General features: G+C 41.0%; 1 pseudogene; it reads left to right on the forward strand.

Moving 5' to 3' along the window:
• The first annotated feature begins 16,414 nt into the window (after nucleotides 1-16,414).
• LOC136465409 (zinc finger BED domain-containing protein RICESLEEPER 2-like) lies at nucleotides 16,415-18,922 on the forward strand (annotated as a pseudogene).
• Nucleotides 18,923-19,343: the final 421 nt, after the last annotated feature.

Consider the following 19,343-nt stretch of genomic DNA (forward strand, 5'->3'; position numbering starts at 1 on the left):
TGTAAAAATTATTTTTGAAAACCTACCGAGAGTTCTTATCCTATTTTTGAATCGAAGGTATATTTAAAATAATATTTGAAATTCGATTTGGTTTATATTTGAATTTCATTTTGAAATAAGAAAAGAAAATGGAAAATGGAAAATGATCTTCTTCTTCAATTTAGTCCGAAGGCCTGTTTCCCTTCCCCTTCCGGCCTGGCCCGCTGCTCTCCTCTCTCTGGTATGTCCTGCTGCCACTGGCCCATTCCCCAGCCGGTCGGCCTGGCTACTACTTTCCCTCTCTCTCCTGTCGGCCCACCGCACCATGCCGGCTGCAGCAGCTACTCTGCCCTCTCCCCGCGCGCTCGGCCCGCTCAGCCGCCGGCACCGATGCCCTCTTCTCCTTCTTTGCCCCTGACAGCCCGGGCTCGCTTGTCATCAGCTTCTCCTACCTCGAGTCGTCGTCGGGCCATACTCCAACGCCGCCAAAGGAATTCACCGCGCCCCCGTCTCTTCGCCTTAGCGTGCGTCTCAAGCAGCCTGGCCTCATAAATAGCGGTCGTGCACGCGCCGCAACCCCTATTCCCTAACCCTAGCTTCGCCTAGCGTCAGCCACCACCACTTTTGGATCTCGCCGAGACCAGAGATCCAGCTCCGTCGCCCGCTGTCCCTGTGCCGCCGTCTCGGTGCTTGCCGTTGTCAATTTGTCATCTCCCGAGCTTCAGGCCAAGGTAAGGATCATGCCAGTATCAATCTCCCTCACCCTCTTACTCTCTGATTGAGCGCGCATGTTCGCCGAAGTTGCGTCACCGTAGCCGAGTCGCCATCTTGAGCACTGGACCGCCTCTGCGCGTTAGCCGCCCTCACCGACCCCCTGAGTGTGCTTTCCGTTGGCCGCTCTATCTCCCTATGCTCTCGATATTGCACAAGATGCTTAGGTTAGGTAGATCCATGAACATTGGTGACATTCCTCGTCGTCGGTAATGGGTGCCGCCGTGGATACCGACGACCTCTTCCTCCCCAAATCCCCTCAGCCGTTCGATCCATCATCAACGGCCACGATTAGAACGAGTTGTACCCCTTCGATCCGGTCCACAAGAACAATAAAGACCAAGTCCACCAGCCCAGTCAGCAGGCCATGCAAGCAGTTCACCATGAGCCAGCCAATTGGAGTCCACCACCTTGCTACCACGTGGTGCCACGTCAGCGTCGACCAGGTCAGCGCCGATAGCTGTGGACTTTTTTTAAAGAGACCCCAAGTTTCTATGAAATTAACCCGTTGTCCACTTCCTTTCAGAAATAATTCAAAATATGCCCTTGATTTATCTATTTTGGAATGCGGCCGGGTCCATTAGGCATTTTAAATTCGGCTTTTAATATGAAATTGATTCCAAATATTTATATAATTGCCACTGATCTTATTTTATGCGTAGTTTCTCCGTTTTAACTCCGATTTGACCCATTCAAGTTGCATTAGATTTGTAACGATGTAATCTACGCACTAGTATTAATGTTTTTCATATCAAGAGTTTTGGAATTTCGTGGTTTAAATCCTAACTTGATTAATAACTATGCAACTAGATTTATAAATAAAATATGATTTATTCTACTCTGATTTTCAGATTTGAATCTAAATTTGACTTAATACAATTTAGATAATTCTCTAGAGTATCTTATGTATGTTTTATAATTAAAATAAATGGAGTTTGTAGTTTTCCTTATTCTCAAATAAAAGCAAATCTATTGGTAGTTGTACCTTGTTCACCGTAGCTCCGATTAGCGTGCCTCTCGCGACTGTGTTCGTAGCGATGCGTAGAATCTTGTTTCAAACTCTTTTACTTATTTTTCTATGATTGGTGTACTGTTCTAATGTATATATAATTCTATGCTATGCATGTATGTGTATGGATGTTTGTCTGGTGTTCTATGATTACGTCCAGTCGATGAGATATACGTGGTGATCAAGAAGAAGAAGCAAAAGAAGGACGTTGAAGATTAAAGCTTACCGAAGGATCGGTGTTTTAAGGCAAGTATAGCATGGGATCTTTCTTGTTGTCCTATTCACCTTAATATCATTTTAATCATATGCATGTGTCTACCTTGGCAACCGTAGTAATTTTCCTAGCTATTTGATATCCTGGATTCCTTGATTCCTATGGGTCATTGCATTGGGTAGTATGATGCTAGTGCTCAACTAAAGCCATGATCTTGTAACTTGACTAATGGTATATGCAATAAATATTAAAAGATGCTTTTTAGCAACATGGAACAAGGGGGATAGAGCATTGGGCTATTTTTATGGTGCTCTAGATTCCTCTCCTTAAGGACTTATCTGTAAGCGAACATCTAGGACTTATAGTACAGATGTGATGGCTACATGGCTCTGGCTTTAGCTCAGTATGAGGACCTTTTTTAGCTTGTTAGTGGTTACCTTTGTGGTGCAAGAGGGGCTCCGACAGGTATGATCTCGGCCTACCAAGAGGGTGCACTTTGGTTTCTTGGTATTTTGTTAGTCACTCCTTGGAGGGGGGTTCATGCTTATTGATGGGGAAACCTTAGCGGCCCTAACTTGTTAGACGAACCTTTGAAAGGCTTCATAGTGAACCCTGCCGACCTTCCTTGGTAGTAGGTCAAGAGGTTGGCCGCCTCGGGCGAAAGGGTAAATCACTACTCATAATGAAAGTATACAACCTCTGCAGAGTGTAAAACTGGTATATCAGCCGTGCTCATGGTCACGAGCGGCCTTGGACCCTTATAGAATAGATGATGAACACTGATGATACCAATGATGAAGATGCACACTAATGATTATTGTTTATGATGTTCATTATTCATGTTTACCTGATCATGTGTTTATATGGGCTTGTGAATAAACTTGTTGCCACCCCATTGCTAAAAGATGACTCATTAAAAGCTAATTGCAGTTAAACCAGTGTCAGCCTTTTGAGCCTCATGAACCCCATGTTATATTTGTTGAGTGCGACATGTACTTACGCTTGTTTTACTTTTTAAATCTTTGGAAAAATCCTGGATGGGTACTAGATTGCTAGAGTTTGGAGGAATTAGGCTTGTGATCAACCAGTCAGTTGTCCCTATGGAATTGGAGTCTTCACCCGAAGATCGGAGTTGTCTTTCCACTGTTTGCTATCTAAGGTTATATCCTTTATACTAAGTATGTCATATATTAAGCATTGTCTATTGATATTACCTTTATTTGTAGCTATATGTGAGATTTGACTTCCTGGGCTCACATATGGCGTGTATCTGGTTTTGTCCTTAAAACTGGGTGCTACAGCTTGTGGTTCCAAATCCACATACAACAAAAACTGCATCGCAACAACTACTCATAACCTTTTTTTATAGCTCCAGTTTCATGGCAGGAAGCAGACCCAATCAGATTTGCATCAACATGTGGCTCATTTTATTTGATACATGGTTCTTCAAACTACATCATAAAAATTTGCCTTGATGCACAAAAGATTTTTTCAAAAACAAGACATTATACATAAGGACTTATTTGGATGCACACGTATACATCTCAATCAATGTGTGTTGGAGTGGGTTGGGGTGGAATTAAAACTAAATTCCACCTTAACTCACTCCAACACACATGAGTCGAGATAAATATATGTGCATCTAAACAAGCCCTAAGGTGGAATAAGTACTATATGACATGAGCCTAGGCATTGCAATGGATCTTCACTAAATAAAACTAAAATGGACAAAATCATACATCACTCACGAATTTATAGTTTTGTAACTAATTATATTATTATGATGGTTAAAACCATATATGAGCACAATTGACTAAGAAAGATATACTAGCTCCTACACAGAAATGGACAGACATTCAGTGCACAAAAAATTCCCCAAATGTACAACCAACACTACCAACTCACTCTTTTAAATCAAATAAATAAAAAGCATAGAAGCTTCCCACATCACTTCTCAAACCCTGTGTGGTTGCCCATCCTCTCATCCACTGCCTCCTAATTCCCACATGACCTCCTAACGTCATACTCCTACGTCCCATAGACCTCCCACACCTAGCTATATATGTCTTTGTCTATCACCCTTCACCACCAACCAATTTTTTTAGATACATAGTATAGCATATATTGCAACATGTGTATTAAAAGTTGTATAGTTTGGGACATGTCATGACCCAAAGTCATTCCAATTAAAACCTTTTATTAGAACCTCCTTGATAACCTTGCATAGTCCCTCAAATACCCAAGGATCACCTCATCACTCTCGTTAAATGAATTCCTAGTGTTCTCTACTAGGACAAGGACTCCAAATTAGCAACTTCCTCATTCCCCACTCCCTCATTCCCTATCTCTCTCAATCTCTAATTCCCCACTCCCTCCCTCAGCAGATTCAGCTCAGCTACCTCTTCACTCCCTCATTCCCCACTCCCTCCCTCTTCCTCTAGAAAGGATGAACAAGATGAACTAGAATGAGAAAGTGAAGGAGAAGAAATGAAGGAAGGGAAAGAAAGAAAGGAGAAGAAGGATCAGCACCACCTCAAGCTCATGAGCATCCCCATCTCTCTCAATCCATGGTTAACTCAAGAACACTCTCTCTTCTCATTCTCTTGAGATCAATCCCCAAACCCTAACTCGTAATTATCTCTATGCATGAATGAAGTGTGAAGTTTGGAAGTTGCTTCATCATCTCAAGAGTAAGCTCAAGATTGTCTCTAGCTCAATCCTCTCATGCATCTCTCTAATCTCTCTCTAATGCATTTCTATGAATTTTTGCAAGAAATCTCATGGATGTCAAAATCCATCTCTTTTGTTTGGAGACAAGGTTGAGCAAGACCCCATCTCTGATCTTGGTGGCCTAAGGGTCAAGATTTCTCAAAATAAGTTGACATCCTCACTTTCATGAATTAATCTCTCTTTTCTCATGATTTAATCAATTCTCAAATCATTAGTTGCACATGATAACTAGAGCTCAAAACCTAGCTATCCCTTGCCCAACATGTCACCTAAACACCCCTACTAGAAACCTTTTGCACATGCATGGTGAAGATCACTCATAACTTAGTTTGAACCAAACTTGAGCAACATGAACAATGAAGAACATAGGTTCTGCCAATGTGTTTATGGAGTGTCCGTCACATTTCACGGACCGTCCCTCAACACAGCACTTAGCCAAAAATCAATAGTCCAACACTTAGTCTTCACTATAACTAGATTTACAGATTGTCCATCAAAACACATGGACCGTGCGTCAAGTTTTAAAATTAATTTTATAGAGAACCCAAGAACACAGAGTTCACCATAGAGTGTCCGTCAAATTATACGGAGCATCTGTAAGCTTAATCCACCCCAAAATGACTAAGTCCTAACACCACGGATCATTCCATGCAACCACCCGTCAAACCATGTAGCGTCCGTTAACTCCACCAGAACCTCTATCAATTCACTTAGAGCCCAAAATGAATTTGTTAGAGCCTCCATTGATGTCCTCGAATAGTTCGTCAAATATTTTATAATGTTAAAATGTTTAACCCTTACAATAGGACCCAACCACCCTATCACATGTTTAGATGCAAATTAGTACAACACTAATCCATTGTTAGATATCTCTTCCCAATATCCTAATCTCAGATCACTCTCATATGCTCTTTATCTCTCAATCCAGACATTGAGCTCATCTCCAACTCGTCTGATGTCTTCTTTCAAGTTAATCTAGGATGTGAGGAATGTGAGTGAGTAGTCATGATCACCCTCAGTCATCGGGACTTCATGACAGGCAGGCAACCCACTATTAGTACCCTATTTTGGATGCTTATGTACTATTGCATTATGAGTTTGCATTTCATCTAAAATGGTGAACTACTAATCTTGATCCACTAAATTAGATCAAACCACCTAATATAATCATAGCCTTTATTTAACCAATGGGGTTGAATCGCTTAATTGCTTAGATGACTAGAGCCGATAGAGGTCGAGTGTGAGAAGGGAACTCACTCTCACGCGTCTAGGAGCTACACCAGGATAATTAAATAACAAAAACTTGCAAGGGTGTCAACTTGACTCAATTTGCTCAATGTGACTAAGGACCAACCTTAACTTAAAGTGCTTAAATGATTATCAACTTTGGCAATCTCTACTCAAGTGAGGGGTAAGGTCACTATGAGTGTTGGATCTCAAGTGATGTAGCTTGGGGAGTAGCTAAGGACCGTTCATGGGATAGCAAGTCTAGAAAACCACCCACATAGACCACATATCGTAAATGGGGGTGGTAAGCGAAGTAATTGGTGGTGACTTGCTCATCACGCAGATTCATCGTGAGGGTCATGCGGTGTAGATGCGATGGCATTACAAATCGGTACCTAGTCAAACCATTCATCGATTTGAGAGCCACATTGAGGAAATGTTGGAACCATGAGGCAATCCTTATCTAGGCATGAGTATGGTGGTTCGTCCATAGTGTCCTTGTGGGTACAGTTGTACACCTCTACAGAGATCCTTTTGAATGCCTAAAGTCCTTCAGGACGGAACCATCTTAGTTGTTCATACTTCTAGATTTAGTGTAGCATTGATGATGAAAACTTGATAATGAGATGAATTATAATGTCAATCACTTATTAACCATGTTCTTTGTATTACTTGTCAACTTTATCGTACTTGATAGCAATTAAATTATGAATCATCCACATGTCATCTCTTTAATAAACGCCATGCTCTTTATGCAATGTTACAAATGCCTATTAATCCCCTACATCCATCAAATATGTATGTGATGGATTAATCCCTGTGAGTATGCAATATACTCATGGTGTTGCCGATAAGTTATTTTGTAGGTACTTTGGCTTGATGACAACTGAGCCAAGTTCAATGAAGTCGAAGCGTAGCAGATCTTGGGATGGGCATCCCCAAAAGTGAGCCGTAGTTACTCTGATGTTAGTGTCAAAGAGACCGAGAGTAAACCTAGTATAACAATGGGTTACTAATTGAACTTGTAGAGGTTAATGTTAAGATCACACTTCAAAGTATTTTCTTTTATGGTCAATGATGTTTCAACTATTAAGGGCCTATTTGGTTTGCATAGCAACAAAACCTGGCTCGTATCTGAGAGCCATGCTCACATGGGATAGGCTAAGGGCATGCAACGCTGCCGTGTTTGGTTGACTATATCTACTCAGCTTGGCTAAGAAGAGATGTTATTTGGTTGCCTGCATGAAGATATGTTGCATGGAATAAAAACATAATAAGGTCATGATTATGATTTTTATTTTTTCCAAGTACTACACCCTTAAACTTCTTATTTTATCTAATTATGTCTTAAACATTTTTAACACACATTAATATCACATGATATTTACTAATGATACACTAATATATCATTAGTCGAGTAAACAGCTGCACCCAAATGAGCCTGGCCTGATAAAAATGGTCGATTCGGGCGTTTCCCTGGAGCATGGTCGCGAGGCGCTTGTTGCACGTCCAAAGCCTGGCTCGACGCCGTGAGTAGGCAACCAAATGAGGCCACCCTACATCTGGCCAGCCTGGTTCAGGCGGATGCAGGGAACCACACAAGCCCTAAGTTGCTTTCTCTAATATGATGATTGTGATGTACAAAATGCTTCACGAATGGTTCACATGGTGTAACTCAAGCGCAAAAGATCCTGAAGCAAAGGTGCATATGGCAATCTCCTAAGAATCCTCATTGTGGGTTTAGGCTAAGGTGGGTCAGTCGAGTAGAAGGATTTTTTTACCTTCATATTTTCATGTGGCTTGAATATATTTTCAAGCAAATTTAGATGTGTTGGTGGGCCATATTTGAGATTTTTGTATCATGACTTCTATGTGTCTACAAAATAAATAAAACTAGTCTTATTTATATTAACCAACTTTAATTTAAGTTACTACATATACATATATTGAAATAAATATTAGATATTTTTCTAAAGATTTAAACAAATAAGTAAAATTACCTTTAACACTTTGTTCCACCACTTCTCGTCTTTTTTAACAACTAACGAATTCACCACTTGATCTTACACCATCAATATGTACAATAAGTTTGTGGCCCTGTTTTCAATTTGTGAATGGGCACATTTGCTCTTTTTTTGTTGTCCACACCTTAGATTGATAGGCACACAACGTTATTTCATTGTTTAATTTAACCATTATGTCATCTACTTATTTTTACTTGCATTTAGGTCATAAAAAGAGTCGGACAACAAACTTGGCACAATGTGTCAAAAAAGCCTAAGGTTAGCTTGGGCGAGTCCAATCAAACTATAGTTGTAAGTTTGGGTCATAACATCAACAAAAGGTCTGCTGCTTATTTGTTTCAATATACCTATATAGCCATTAGTCCCTTATGGTTGTTCACAAATAACTCAAAAAATGATGGGCATGCCCGACAGCTACAAAGTTTGATAGCTTTGGTTCCTTCAAGTCAATCACCTTTACACGTGATAGATGAAAAATGCGAAGTCCTACAGAGAAATGGATCTCAATTGGTAATTTTTACAAGTGATAGATGACAAACAGGAAGTCCTACAGAAAACAAGATCTCAACTGGTAAACATGGAGGTATGTTATAATGTCAGCATATTATTAAACATGTTATCTGTTGCAACTTTCCATGGTTGTTAATCTAGGTTTATTTCTTGTGAACAAACATTGGTCACAACAATTTAAACAGATTTATTTTGACTAGCAACAGATGTTGACAGGCTCTTATTTATCTTTTGCAACTTTCCATGGTTCTTAATCTAGGTTTATTTATTTCTTGTGAACAAACATTGGTCCAACCAATTTAAACAGATTTATTTTGACTTGCAACAAATTTGGATAGCCTCTTATTTCTAATTTTCTTGCATGTCTTATAGTGTGGTGAAAAAAAGGATGCTTACTTTGTATCGGGAAACACTTCAGATAAGGCATTCTGATAAAGTATTATATATGTAGAATGCACTGACATGTTTAACCCAAAAGCTTAAGATTGTGGGGAAAGGTGGGCAATTCACTTATACTCCAACACTCCCCCTCATGTGTAAGCTCCCTCAGGCCTCAGACATGGAATAGGAACGAGCAACTATTATTGTGCGGCCTCAGGCCTCAGACGTGGAATAGGAGAAAGCAACAATTTTTTTATTTTATTGCGCTAACTAGGATTTGAACTCGTGACCCTAGCTTTATACCATATTAAGTTGCATGTACAGACCAGTCCAAACCAAAAGCTTAAGCTAATAGGGAGAGGTGGGCAATTCACTTATAATCCAACATAAAGTTTGAGTCCCATGGAGATGAGCTATGTTATTAATTATAGATTCTTGAAAATATTGAGCATATAATAAATTGCATAGAGTTTGAGTTTGAAGCAGAGATAAATATATTTATTGTAAATGTTTGGGAATGTTGAGTTTTTTAAAAAACAAATTGCATATATTTCGAAGCTATAAATTTATTATAAATGTTTGAGAATCTTGAGAATTCCTTTTGTAAATTGCATAGGTTTTGAACCAGACACAAACTTATTGGACATAAAGAGCCCTATGTTGACCTTTCCTAATGGGTTTGATGCTTATAATTGGAGGGAAGTGAAACATGTGCAGCTTAAGGTAAAAGAAACAAAGCTTGATTCATATGGCTGGTTAATATTGTGTATCTAATGTTTATCTCTTGTATTTGGACATACTGATTGGAAAGAACAACAACATGATCATTATTATCTAATTGCTTTTACACGAAATAGAGAGACACTCCACTTGCGTGTCTTCAATGTATGACATGCTACTTAACTTGATGCATCTTTAGATCTTTCCTGATAAGTTGCACCAAACTTTTTCTCACTACATTCTTCTTCTTTTATTTGGTTTATTTTGTGCTAGATTCATGAGCTTTCTTCATGTCAAAGCAAGAACCAAAGCAAGCAAGTACAATGTGTATCCCCTACGTTCATTTTGAAGCCCTTGGAAATTAATCAATGAAATCCTATTTGATCTCATTCGATTTTCCTCTTCATTGTTGATAGCTCATCCCTCCCCCTCTTTTACAGAGTGAGAATTCATTAAATTTTGATCAATAGAGTGTACACACTGTTGCCTCCCTATCAATCTATCCTAATTCTTATTATACTATCCTTCCTGGTTCTTTCTTCTACGCTAATAGGACTTTACCCACTTAACAAATGCCTTTTCATTTGCTTTGTTGACTTAGTTTACACTTTATAGCTTACACTCTCGAATATGTTTTTTGTATAACTAACTGTTGGTGTGGCCACCTAAACATGAGAGAGTAAAGGAGAGAGAAAGGAAGAGAGTCAAGCGAGTGATCAGACAAGTCCCCCTCCACTTCCCCGGCCTCTACCTCTTTTATAGGGAATGTGGGAGGGGAGGTTATCATTACTTCCCCTGGAGGGGCTTATTTTAAAAAAAAGCCACTAGGGGCTACAAACAGGCCATAAATATTATTTTCCAAGCTCTTAGGCTATGTAATTGCGCCCTGAACACAATAGTGGGGTCCCTAACATATAATACTACCCAAGACTAACTTTATTAAAATCAAGTACAATCTACACTTAGGAAACCAAAAGGCTCTTGGACTACAGATATGCAAGTTGCCCGAGTGGGGCATTTAGATGAACTATTGTGTAGTCTAGAAGTACAAGTGAAATTAGGTGAACCACCGAAGGCCTATTGTGCTAAGGAGTGCACAGAGGCCTTTTATCTTCCAATGTGGAGGGTTAGAGAAGTCTGTCGAGTTGTAGAAGCTTGCCATTGATTGGTTGTATATCATAAATGATGCATTGGTCAACCGCTTTAGCCATGGGTACCCAATCCACCACTGAGCCTAAACAAAACCCTCCATTGCTTCTTGGGGTGCTGGATTGAGTATGAAGACTCCAAGTCAAAAGCTTGCCGGTAGCGGTAAAGATGCAGTGGCATGTGTGGTGGAGGAGCACCGAGGGATGGGTGAGCTGATTCCTAATGTGTGAGCCCACATGCTTATGCAAGCCTGGCTCCACGAAAATAGAGGGTCTGAGCGTTATGAGCAATGCAACCTCGAACCCCTTTTTGGCTTCCATAATCTAGGCTTAGGGGCTAGCCAGGCATTCAATGCAAATAGACTAAAACTACATTAGGTAAGCCTAGACAATGGATAAGTGTTGATGGTAATTTCTTTATAGTTTTGTATAGTCAAAACCATAAAAAATGTGACCTTTGGAAGGAAATGAGCATAATATGATAGCTTTTGTAGAAATAACATGGTTCCACATGTACATGTCCTTATTTGAATGTAGGTACAAGAATGGAAGAAATTGGTGGTTGTGGGCCCACATAGGGGCAGCTAACCACCCCCATGTGGCCCATTGCCTCTCACAAGCCTCCGTGATCTATCCAACACACTCCCAAGCAATGCCAACCCTTGGATGGAAGTTGTGTTTCCTCTGGACGACTCACAAGCATGTCACATGGATTGGGTGACCCACATCTTCATCATTCAGAGGAAACAAGTGGTCCCACCAAAGAAAACCCACACATGAATATGAGGAGAAGCACCCCACCCTTGGGGGTGGCCCCCACCTATCATAGGGGGGCCGACCGACGCCCCAAGGTGGTCGAGCGACCACCCCCAAGCTCCACCACCTCTTGCATGCCTGCATGCAAAGAAACACAAACTTAGAAGATCTCCACCATACAATTTAAGGTGATTTGATCCAAGGGTGGAGGTTTGGAGCACACAGATCCATGGGCCCACACCAAAAGTGCTATAAATACCCTCTATCCCCTTCACTCTCAAGTCATGACCACAAAGAGGAGCTACTCTCACTTAAGATAGGCGAAGCCCTACTCTACTACTACTAGTAGTAGTATGCAAATAGAGAGAGTGAGGGGAGTGTCGAGAAGAGCCGAGCATGTCTGGTGTCTTCTCCAAGCTGTACCACGGCAGATGTGGGCTTGTCCATAATTAAGTATCTGTGGAAACCGGTACCTAGAATACTCTTGGTGAAAGCTACATTGACAACGGTACACTTATGGTTTACCTATTTGCCACCTTTGGTGTCAACAATAAGCCACCCTACCAAGCACTCTCGTTGTGTCTCATCCCTGTTCTGTGTGCGCGCAGCTAGTCTAGGAAACCTGTGCAATCTTCATTATCTGCATTTGAGATTAAACTATAGCTATGGTATTATGAATTTGCCAAACAATCCAAACTTTAGCATTGGATCTCTTGTCATTTCTAGCCTTCCAAATGTGGTGGTTATAAGCATCTGCAAATGGTCATCAAATGGTAATTAGAGGTATGGTAATCTATAATGTTAGATAAAATTTCTTACACACCATCATGTTCTTCTGTCAGCCTAGAGGTGCAATGGAAGAAGAGGTGAGCATTTGCTTTAGCACAGTAGTTCTTGTCTATTCTTGTTGAGAAGCATCCTAGGCAAATGCTTTGATGTAAGGTGGCATAGATTTGTGTTTTTAGATTCCTTCGAGGATGTTCAATGCATGTGTGGTTATGCTTCTAGGACCTTATGAAGGAAGATTTACATGTACCTCTATATTTAGATGATGGTATTCTTCTTTAGACTCATTAGGAACTATTGGTACCTGCAAGATAACTTGTGTCGCTAGTTAGATAAATAAGTAAGTAATGAAATCATGATTCCAAGATTTGGAGTTGGGGTTCCAAAAATCTGCTACTGTCTGGGGAAGGGAGTTGATAATCATTGGTAGTAGACATTGCACCAAGGAGAGTCCAGATACAGGAGTTACCATGGTGTAGTTACCACGGCGTATTTATAAAATAGAGTTCTGTTGAAGGGCGTCTTTGACTTGAAGGAATGGAAGACCAAAAAATGGATTTGGGGCTGCTTCTGGTTTTCCAAAAGGTGTGAGGGAAATATTTTGCCTTAAGGATAGAGTGTAGTTTACTATCGGATTGTGGCTTCAACCGGCAAAGATCTTAATTTTCCTATTTTTTATATACATTATTATTACATTTAAATAAAGGTTGTTGTCTAACATTTTACATTTTATGTTACTAGTGCATCGTATATCTCACTGCCATCACACTTCTCATAATTAAGATTTGATATATGCATACATCATAATTAGAAAACCATATATACATACTTAATAGGTAGAGATGAAGTTATTACAAACCAATGTCTCATTACTGCAAACAAAGTGGAGCACACCCACTACTATTGGTTACCACATGCCATGGTATACTCCATGTAGCAGACATCCCTAATGTGTATCCGAGCACAACATTTAAGTACATCAACACATGAATGAGTGCACTCTCTTTTGACTCACAAGAACGAGCACATGGTCTACCAAAAATTAAACATATTGGAGGCACTACAAATGGGCTAGGACATAAAGCAAAATGCAAATGCCTCTACAATCCATGTGAGGTGGGCCTTAAACATGCATAGTACCAGCGGTACCTGAGTTGCTCTATGGCTTGAGTTAGAATGGCATGGAAGCTACACGCCGCATACATCAAATCATGATACAGAACCTGCAAGTGGTGGCAACAAATAGAATATGAGCACCATGAATGCAAAAATTATGTGTGTGTGTATTTATGTGTGTGCGTGCGCATGTGCATGTTTGTGTGATATATAGAGAGAGAGATGTGTTTTTCAAGTATTATGGACCTGTTTGGCATGGCACCAGCTCCGGCTACGGCAGCAGCAGAGGAGTCAAAGAAGCCATACCAAACACTTAGGAGAGGAGAAGCCATTTTCTGGTGAATAGTATAAGAGTCGGAGCTGTTTTTGGGTGAAAAGCCAAAGCCACAAAAAGTAGCTGCTCCTCGAGTGCTCTGGCTCCTCCGAAAGAGTAAATGAGAAGGAGTTGTGCTAAACGAGCCCTAAAGATAACAATATTTTTACACCCTTTTCAAGATCGTAACCAAATAGTCATTTGAATAGCGAATTGATCATAGATCAGCCGGTTAGGTTCCATGTGGTGGAACCTACCCACCCAGGTTCAAGTCCTCGACTTGGCACGGATGCTCGTATTTTTCTGGATTTATTTTAGGATTTAACGGCGATATGCTTTCAGTGGTAGGTGATGTCACCATCGACAGCGAGGCGCTTGTGGTGACTTCGTGAATTTTAAGATTTGTCGGCTCAGTCCTTCAAATGTGCTCATAGGGGTAGGGTTTACGTATGTGTGTTCATAGGGATGAGTGCGTGCGTATTATGGACATCTACGATGTACTGTGTAATTCTAAAAAAAAAAGAAGAGTCATTTGAATAAAGCTAACTCCGTTAGCTCCCACAACTGTAAGTGGTATGTTGTGTTCGGATCCAATTGATTTTTTTCCACTAATTAATTGTACTCATATTACATCCTTGGTTCCTTTGAAATGTCCAACCTGCAAGTGGAGGTTCAAGTGGTTCAGTGTGGTAATGTCGATGAAGATACAAGAGATTAAGAGGTGACTATGGAACAAATAATCGTATATTTGTTTCTCGTCATGCTTTTATCAAGTTTGTTGTACAGTTATTACACGTGGAATGAGATATTTCTAATTAAACTATATATGCATTTTAGGTATATATATGTGGCCGGTGTGTGGGTTATTTAGACTATAGATAGATAGTGGCCGAGATTAACCGGTCGTCAAAACCGCATGCACCTGCGTCGATCGAAAAGCAGGTGAAACGGTGTGAAAGCACATTATTAGTTTGTTACTCTATCTAGCTAAGTGTAGCATTTGTCATGACCGTTCAATGATGATGTGGAGATCATCGTCAATTTGCTGCTTGGTAGTCCATGGGCGTGGAAATAAAAAGAAACGCCGCTTGGTTCTTGGTCGCCAGCGTTTTGCCATCTCTATCATAAATCATCGCGCGCACTTTTGAAAATAGAGTTAAAATGATTTATTTGTGAATTTTTGTGCTCGTGAAAACATGGAAAAATAAAAATTTTCATTAATTTAAAATCTATCATAAGGTAGAAACGTGTTTGTTGCATTCATGTCGGTCGCACCTCGTGTTTCTATGTGCAAAATGTGTGTTTTTCTTATACGTTGAGGAGACGAATATCTATCTTTAGGAATTTTTCAGCTTCTTTCTGGAATTTAATTCCTAACTCCTTCACCTTAATCTTTATGTTCTAAGTTTCCAACAATATTTTTATGAGCTCCAAATACTTTATTTGGGTTCATCATGTTCCAAAGTGTCTCTGAGGATTTTCCCCAAATTTTCGGAGGTCTTGTAGTATTTTTCGTGGCTTAAATATCAATTCTGGACTTTTTCTAGAATTATTTTATATATGAAATTAATTAATTCTGGAAATAATAAATCTCTAGTTTTCCCAATGCTCAAAGTCTATGTGCAATAATCCTAATAAATCTCAAAGGCACATGCATTTATTTACTAATGGACTTTAATGATTATTTAGGCCTATTAGTAAATGTGGAGGGTGCAACATCAATTAGGACCATATTGCTACTTGATGTAGATGTGGGAAGTTTTTCTTTCTATAAATCTGTACCAACCCCTTGGGTAAAGCACACCAAAACTACCGTAAGAGGAGCCTCTAGTTTGGAAAATCTCTCGTGTAGCAAATTATATTTTTCTCCTCTTTCTTTCGCCGTTGCCGTCGGCGTCGTTGTCGTCACCGCTGCAGGCTGCCAAGCGAGCGTGGCCGCGCTGCCTCTATGCGCGAGCGTGGAGATTTTGCTCCGGCAGTCCGTGCTCAGTGCATGCCATCGTCATCTTCTCCTGGCCGCGCCAATCAGCACACTACCCTACCCTGAAGTCCGCCATGGCCATGTGTGCAGTCCAAGGAAGAAACAACTCTCGGTAAATCTCACGAAATCTTTTTTTTTCCTTCCTGTGATTCGCTAGTGCCGCCGATGTTGCCTGTCCCTCATCACCTCTGTATATACCTACACCTTCTGTACGTTTTGCCGTGACCTGCAGGCGACAAGGCTGTAGCGCCTAAAGCATGTGCTGCTTGACTCCGTCCTTGCATCACCGTGGCTTCGTGTCAGCCTGGGCACTTTTTACCCGCAAACCGCAAACCGAACCGAACCGAACCGCACCGAACCGAAATATCGGTTTGTTCGGTTTTTTGTTGTCGGTTCGGTTTATGGTTTTGCACTGTTCGGTGTTCGGCTTCGGCTTCGGGTTTCTTCTCAAACCAAACCGAGGAACCGAACAAACCGAAGTGCAGTACCTGCAGACCGTCGCCTGACTCGCCTCACGCCCTCACGCGGTCACGCCCTCAGTCCCTCACGGCCCATAGTTCGACGGCCCATCAAGACGCAAAGGAAAGTAGGAAACCCCCATCCGGCCATCCCGCAGCTCAGCGCGTAGAGAGGCAGCGCCGCAGCCCGCAGCCGCTCATCCTTAACCCTAAATCGTCGAGTGGCGGCCGGCGGGCGACTGGAGCAGGTCACGGCGAGCCAGCGAGCAGAAGGGAGGCAGGAGGCGGAAGGCTGAGAGCGCAGTCGCAGCCTCGCAGGGACCAGGGAGGAGGCGCGGCAGGCGGCCAAGCGCCCGGCAACACCCTCGTGAAGTTCTCCGACCAAGACAACGGCGGCGCGGACGGAGCAATCCTCCAATGTAAGTTTAGATCGAGTTTCAATTCTTCTTCTGGTCTTCTCCTCTTCTCCTTGTTGTTGTTAATTCCTGATTTGAAACATTTTGTTTCTAGATGGGGGACACAGATGAAACTGTTGCTTGTGAGATTAATCAGACTTAAACTCAAGAAACTGAAGCTGGAGCGTCAACGACTGGAGTGGTAGATGCAAGCAAGGAGCAGCAGGAGAGCAAGGATGGAGAGAAAGCGGATGAAGAATCCAGGAAAAGGAAACCCATGGCTCTAAGATCTGATGTATGGGATAGTTTCAGCAAGGTCAAACTTGATAATGGGGAAGAGAGAGCCAAGTGCAAGTGGTGTCAAAAGCTGTTTCATTGTGGCTCAAGAACAAATGGTACGTCATCCTTGAAAGCTCATCTGAAGATTTGCAAAAAGAATCCAAACAAACCAGTAGTTGATAATCAAGCAACTTTGCAACTGACACCATGTGCTGGCACTAGTAGTATGGGTAATGTAACCACTTGGAAATTTGATCCTGATAAACTTAGAAGGATTTTTGCTGAGATGATAATTGAAGATGAACAACCATTTATGTTATCTGAACGTTCTGGTCTTAGGAAATTAATGGCAGAAGCATGTCCACGATTTATTCTGCCATCTAGAAGAACAATCACTAGAGCTTGTGTTAAAGTATATGAAGATGAGAAAGAAAAGCTTAAGAAATTTTTTAAGGAAAATTGTGAAAGAGTTTGCCTCACAACTGACACATGGACTGCAAAGAATAGCCAAAACTATATGTGTGTTACAGCCCATTTTATTGACAATGACTGGAACCTAAGGAAGAAAATTATTGGTTTTTTCTTGGTTAAGGGCCATAGAGGGGAGGACATTGGGAAATCATTAGAGAATTGTTTGGCTGAGTGGGGCATTGACAAGGTTTTCACAATAACAGCAGACAATGCTAGTGCAAACAATAACGCAATTAAGTATGTGAGGCGGATGTTGAATGAGTCAAAAGGTTGTTTTGCTGAAGGAGAGTACTTGCATATGCGATGTGCTGCTCACATTATCAACCTAATAGTAGGTGATGGGTTGAAGGAACTTGATATATCAATTCAGCGTGTCCGTGCTGCTGTTAAGTTTATCAGGTGTGGAACATCTAGGTTGGTAAAATTTAAGAAATGTGCTGAGTTAGCCAAGGTACAGAGCAAAGCATTTCTTAACTTAGATATTTGCACTAGATGGAACTCAACCTACCTTATGTTAAATGCTGCACAGAAGTACCAAAAAGCATTTGAAAGATATAGTGATGAAGACCCATACTACAAATTAGAATTAGAAGGAGAGAATGGTCCAGGGGTACCAACAAAAACAGATTGGGATAAGGCTAGGAAGATGGCTGAGTTTCTTGAACACTTTTATGACCTCACTCTCCGTGTTTCTGTACAAAGTCGTCCAACATCTCACACTTATTTTCATGAGATTGCTGATGTATTACTTCTGCTGAGAGAATGGTGTCATAGTGAAGACAACCTGTGTAAGGAAATGGGTATGAGAATGTTAGTGAAGTACTACAAGTACTGGGGAGATAAGTATGGTGAGAGGTTGGGAGACAGAGAGAAGAGAGGAGAGAAAGATAAGGGGGATCAGCTGCTCAACTTCATTGTTTTCTTCTGTGTTGCTATTGATCCTAGATACAAACTTTCAAAATGCATTAGAATGGGAATTAAGGTAATGTTTGGGGATACAATAGGAGAAAAGATGTGGGATACAGTGAACACTTATTTTCGTGCTTTGTTTGAAGAGTACAAGGAAATGTATGCCCCAAAAGATAAGGCACCACAACCTACTGAATCTGAATCAGCTAAAACCAGCACAAGAGTGAGTAGGTGGATGTCAGTAATTACTGAGCAGATTAACAGTGAGGGTGGAACTGTCAAATCTGAGGTAGATAAGTATCTATCAGAAGATAATGAGCCGGACACAAAAGGATTTGACATTCTAAAGTGGTGGAAGGCTAATTCAACAAGATTCCCAATATTATCTAGAATGGCCCGTGATCTGTTGGCGATTCCTATCACCTCAGTTGCCTCTGAGTCAGCCTTCAGTGCTGGTGGCCGAACTCTTGATGACTTTAGGACCTCACTAACCCCAAAAATGGTTGAGCGCCTCGTTTGTGCAAATGATTGGCTTCGTAGAGGAAACTATGTTAGTGTTGAAGAGGACAGCGAACAAATGTTTTTGCTTGAGGAAGGTAACATATTAAATTATTAGTTGCTTCTAATGTGCTTCATGAATCATGATTCATACACTGTACTAACTTAGATCATCTATTCTTTATTTAATTTAGAACTTGGTGGCCTGTCCATTTCTAAGGAATCTACTACAGCTACTGAGTCCTGACTCCTGATCACCTGGTAAAAGGTACATTCATCTGTTTAATATTTCTTAAACTGCTGAGATTCACTAACTGAGACACTGAGTCACTGAGATCACTTGATGGCTGCAGGACCGTGGACTGCTGATGCTCCAGCCTCCAGCAGTCCAGCCTCCAGTCCAGACCTCCAGTCATATGATGCTTGTAGACTTGTAGTACTTCAAATGTGATTCTGTCCAGTACTTGTCTCCCCACTTGGTGTCTTGGTGTATCAGTGTATGGATTGGATCCTGGCATATGATGCTGCTGCTGGCCTGCGGCTACTTCTCTATTTGAATAATGAAGAACTTTGAATCTATGTAATTCTATTCTGTACTTCAGCACTGATCTGTACTGTTGTCTACTTGTCTTGAGGCTTGTAAGCTTGTAAACTTGTTGATTTGTTGA

Source organism: Miscanthus floridulus, chromosome 7 (assembly GCF_019320115.1).
Source record: "Miscanthus floridulus cultivar M001 chromosome 7, ASM1932011v1, whole genome shotgun sequence".
Lineage (NCBI taxonomy): Eukaryota > Viridiplantae > Streptophyta > Magnoliopsida > Poales > Poaceae > Miscanthus > Miscanthus floridulus.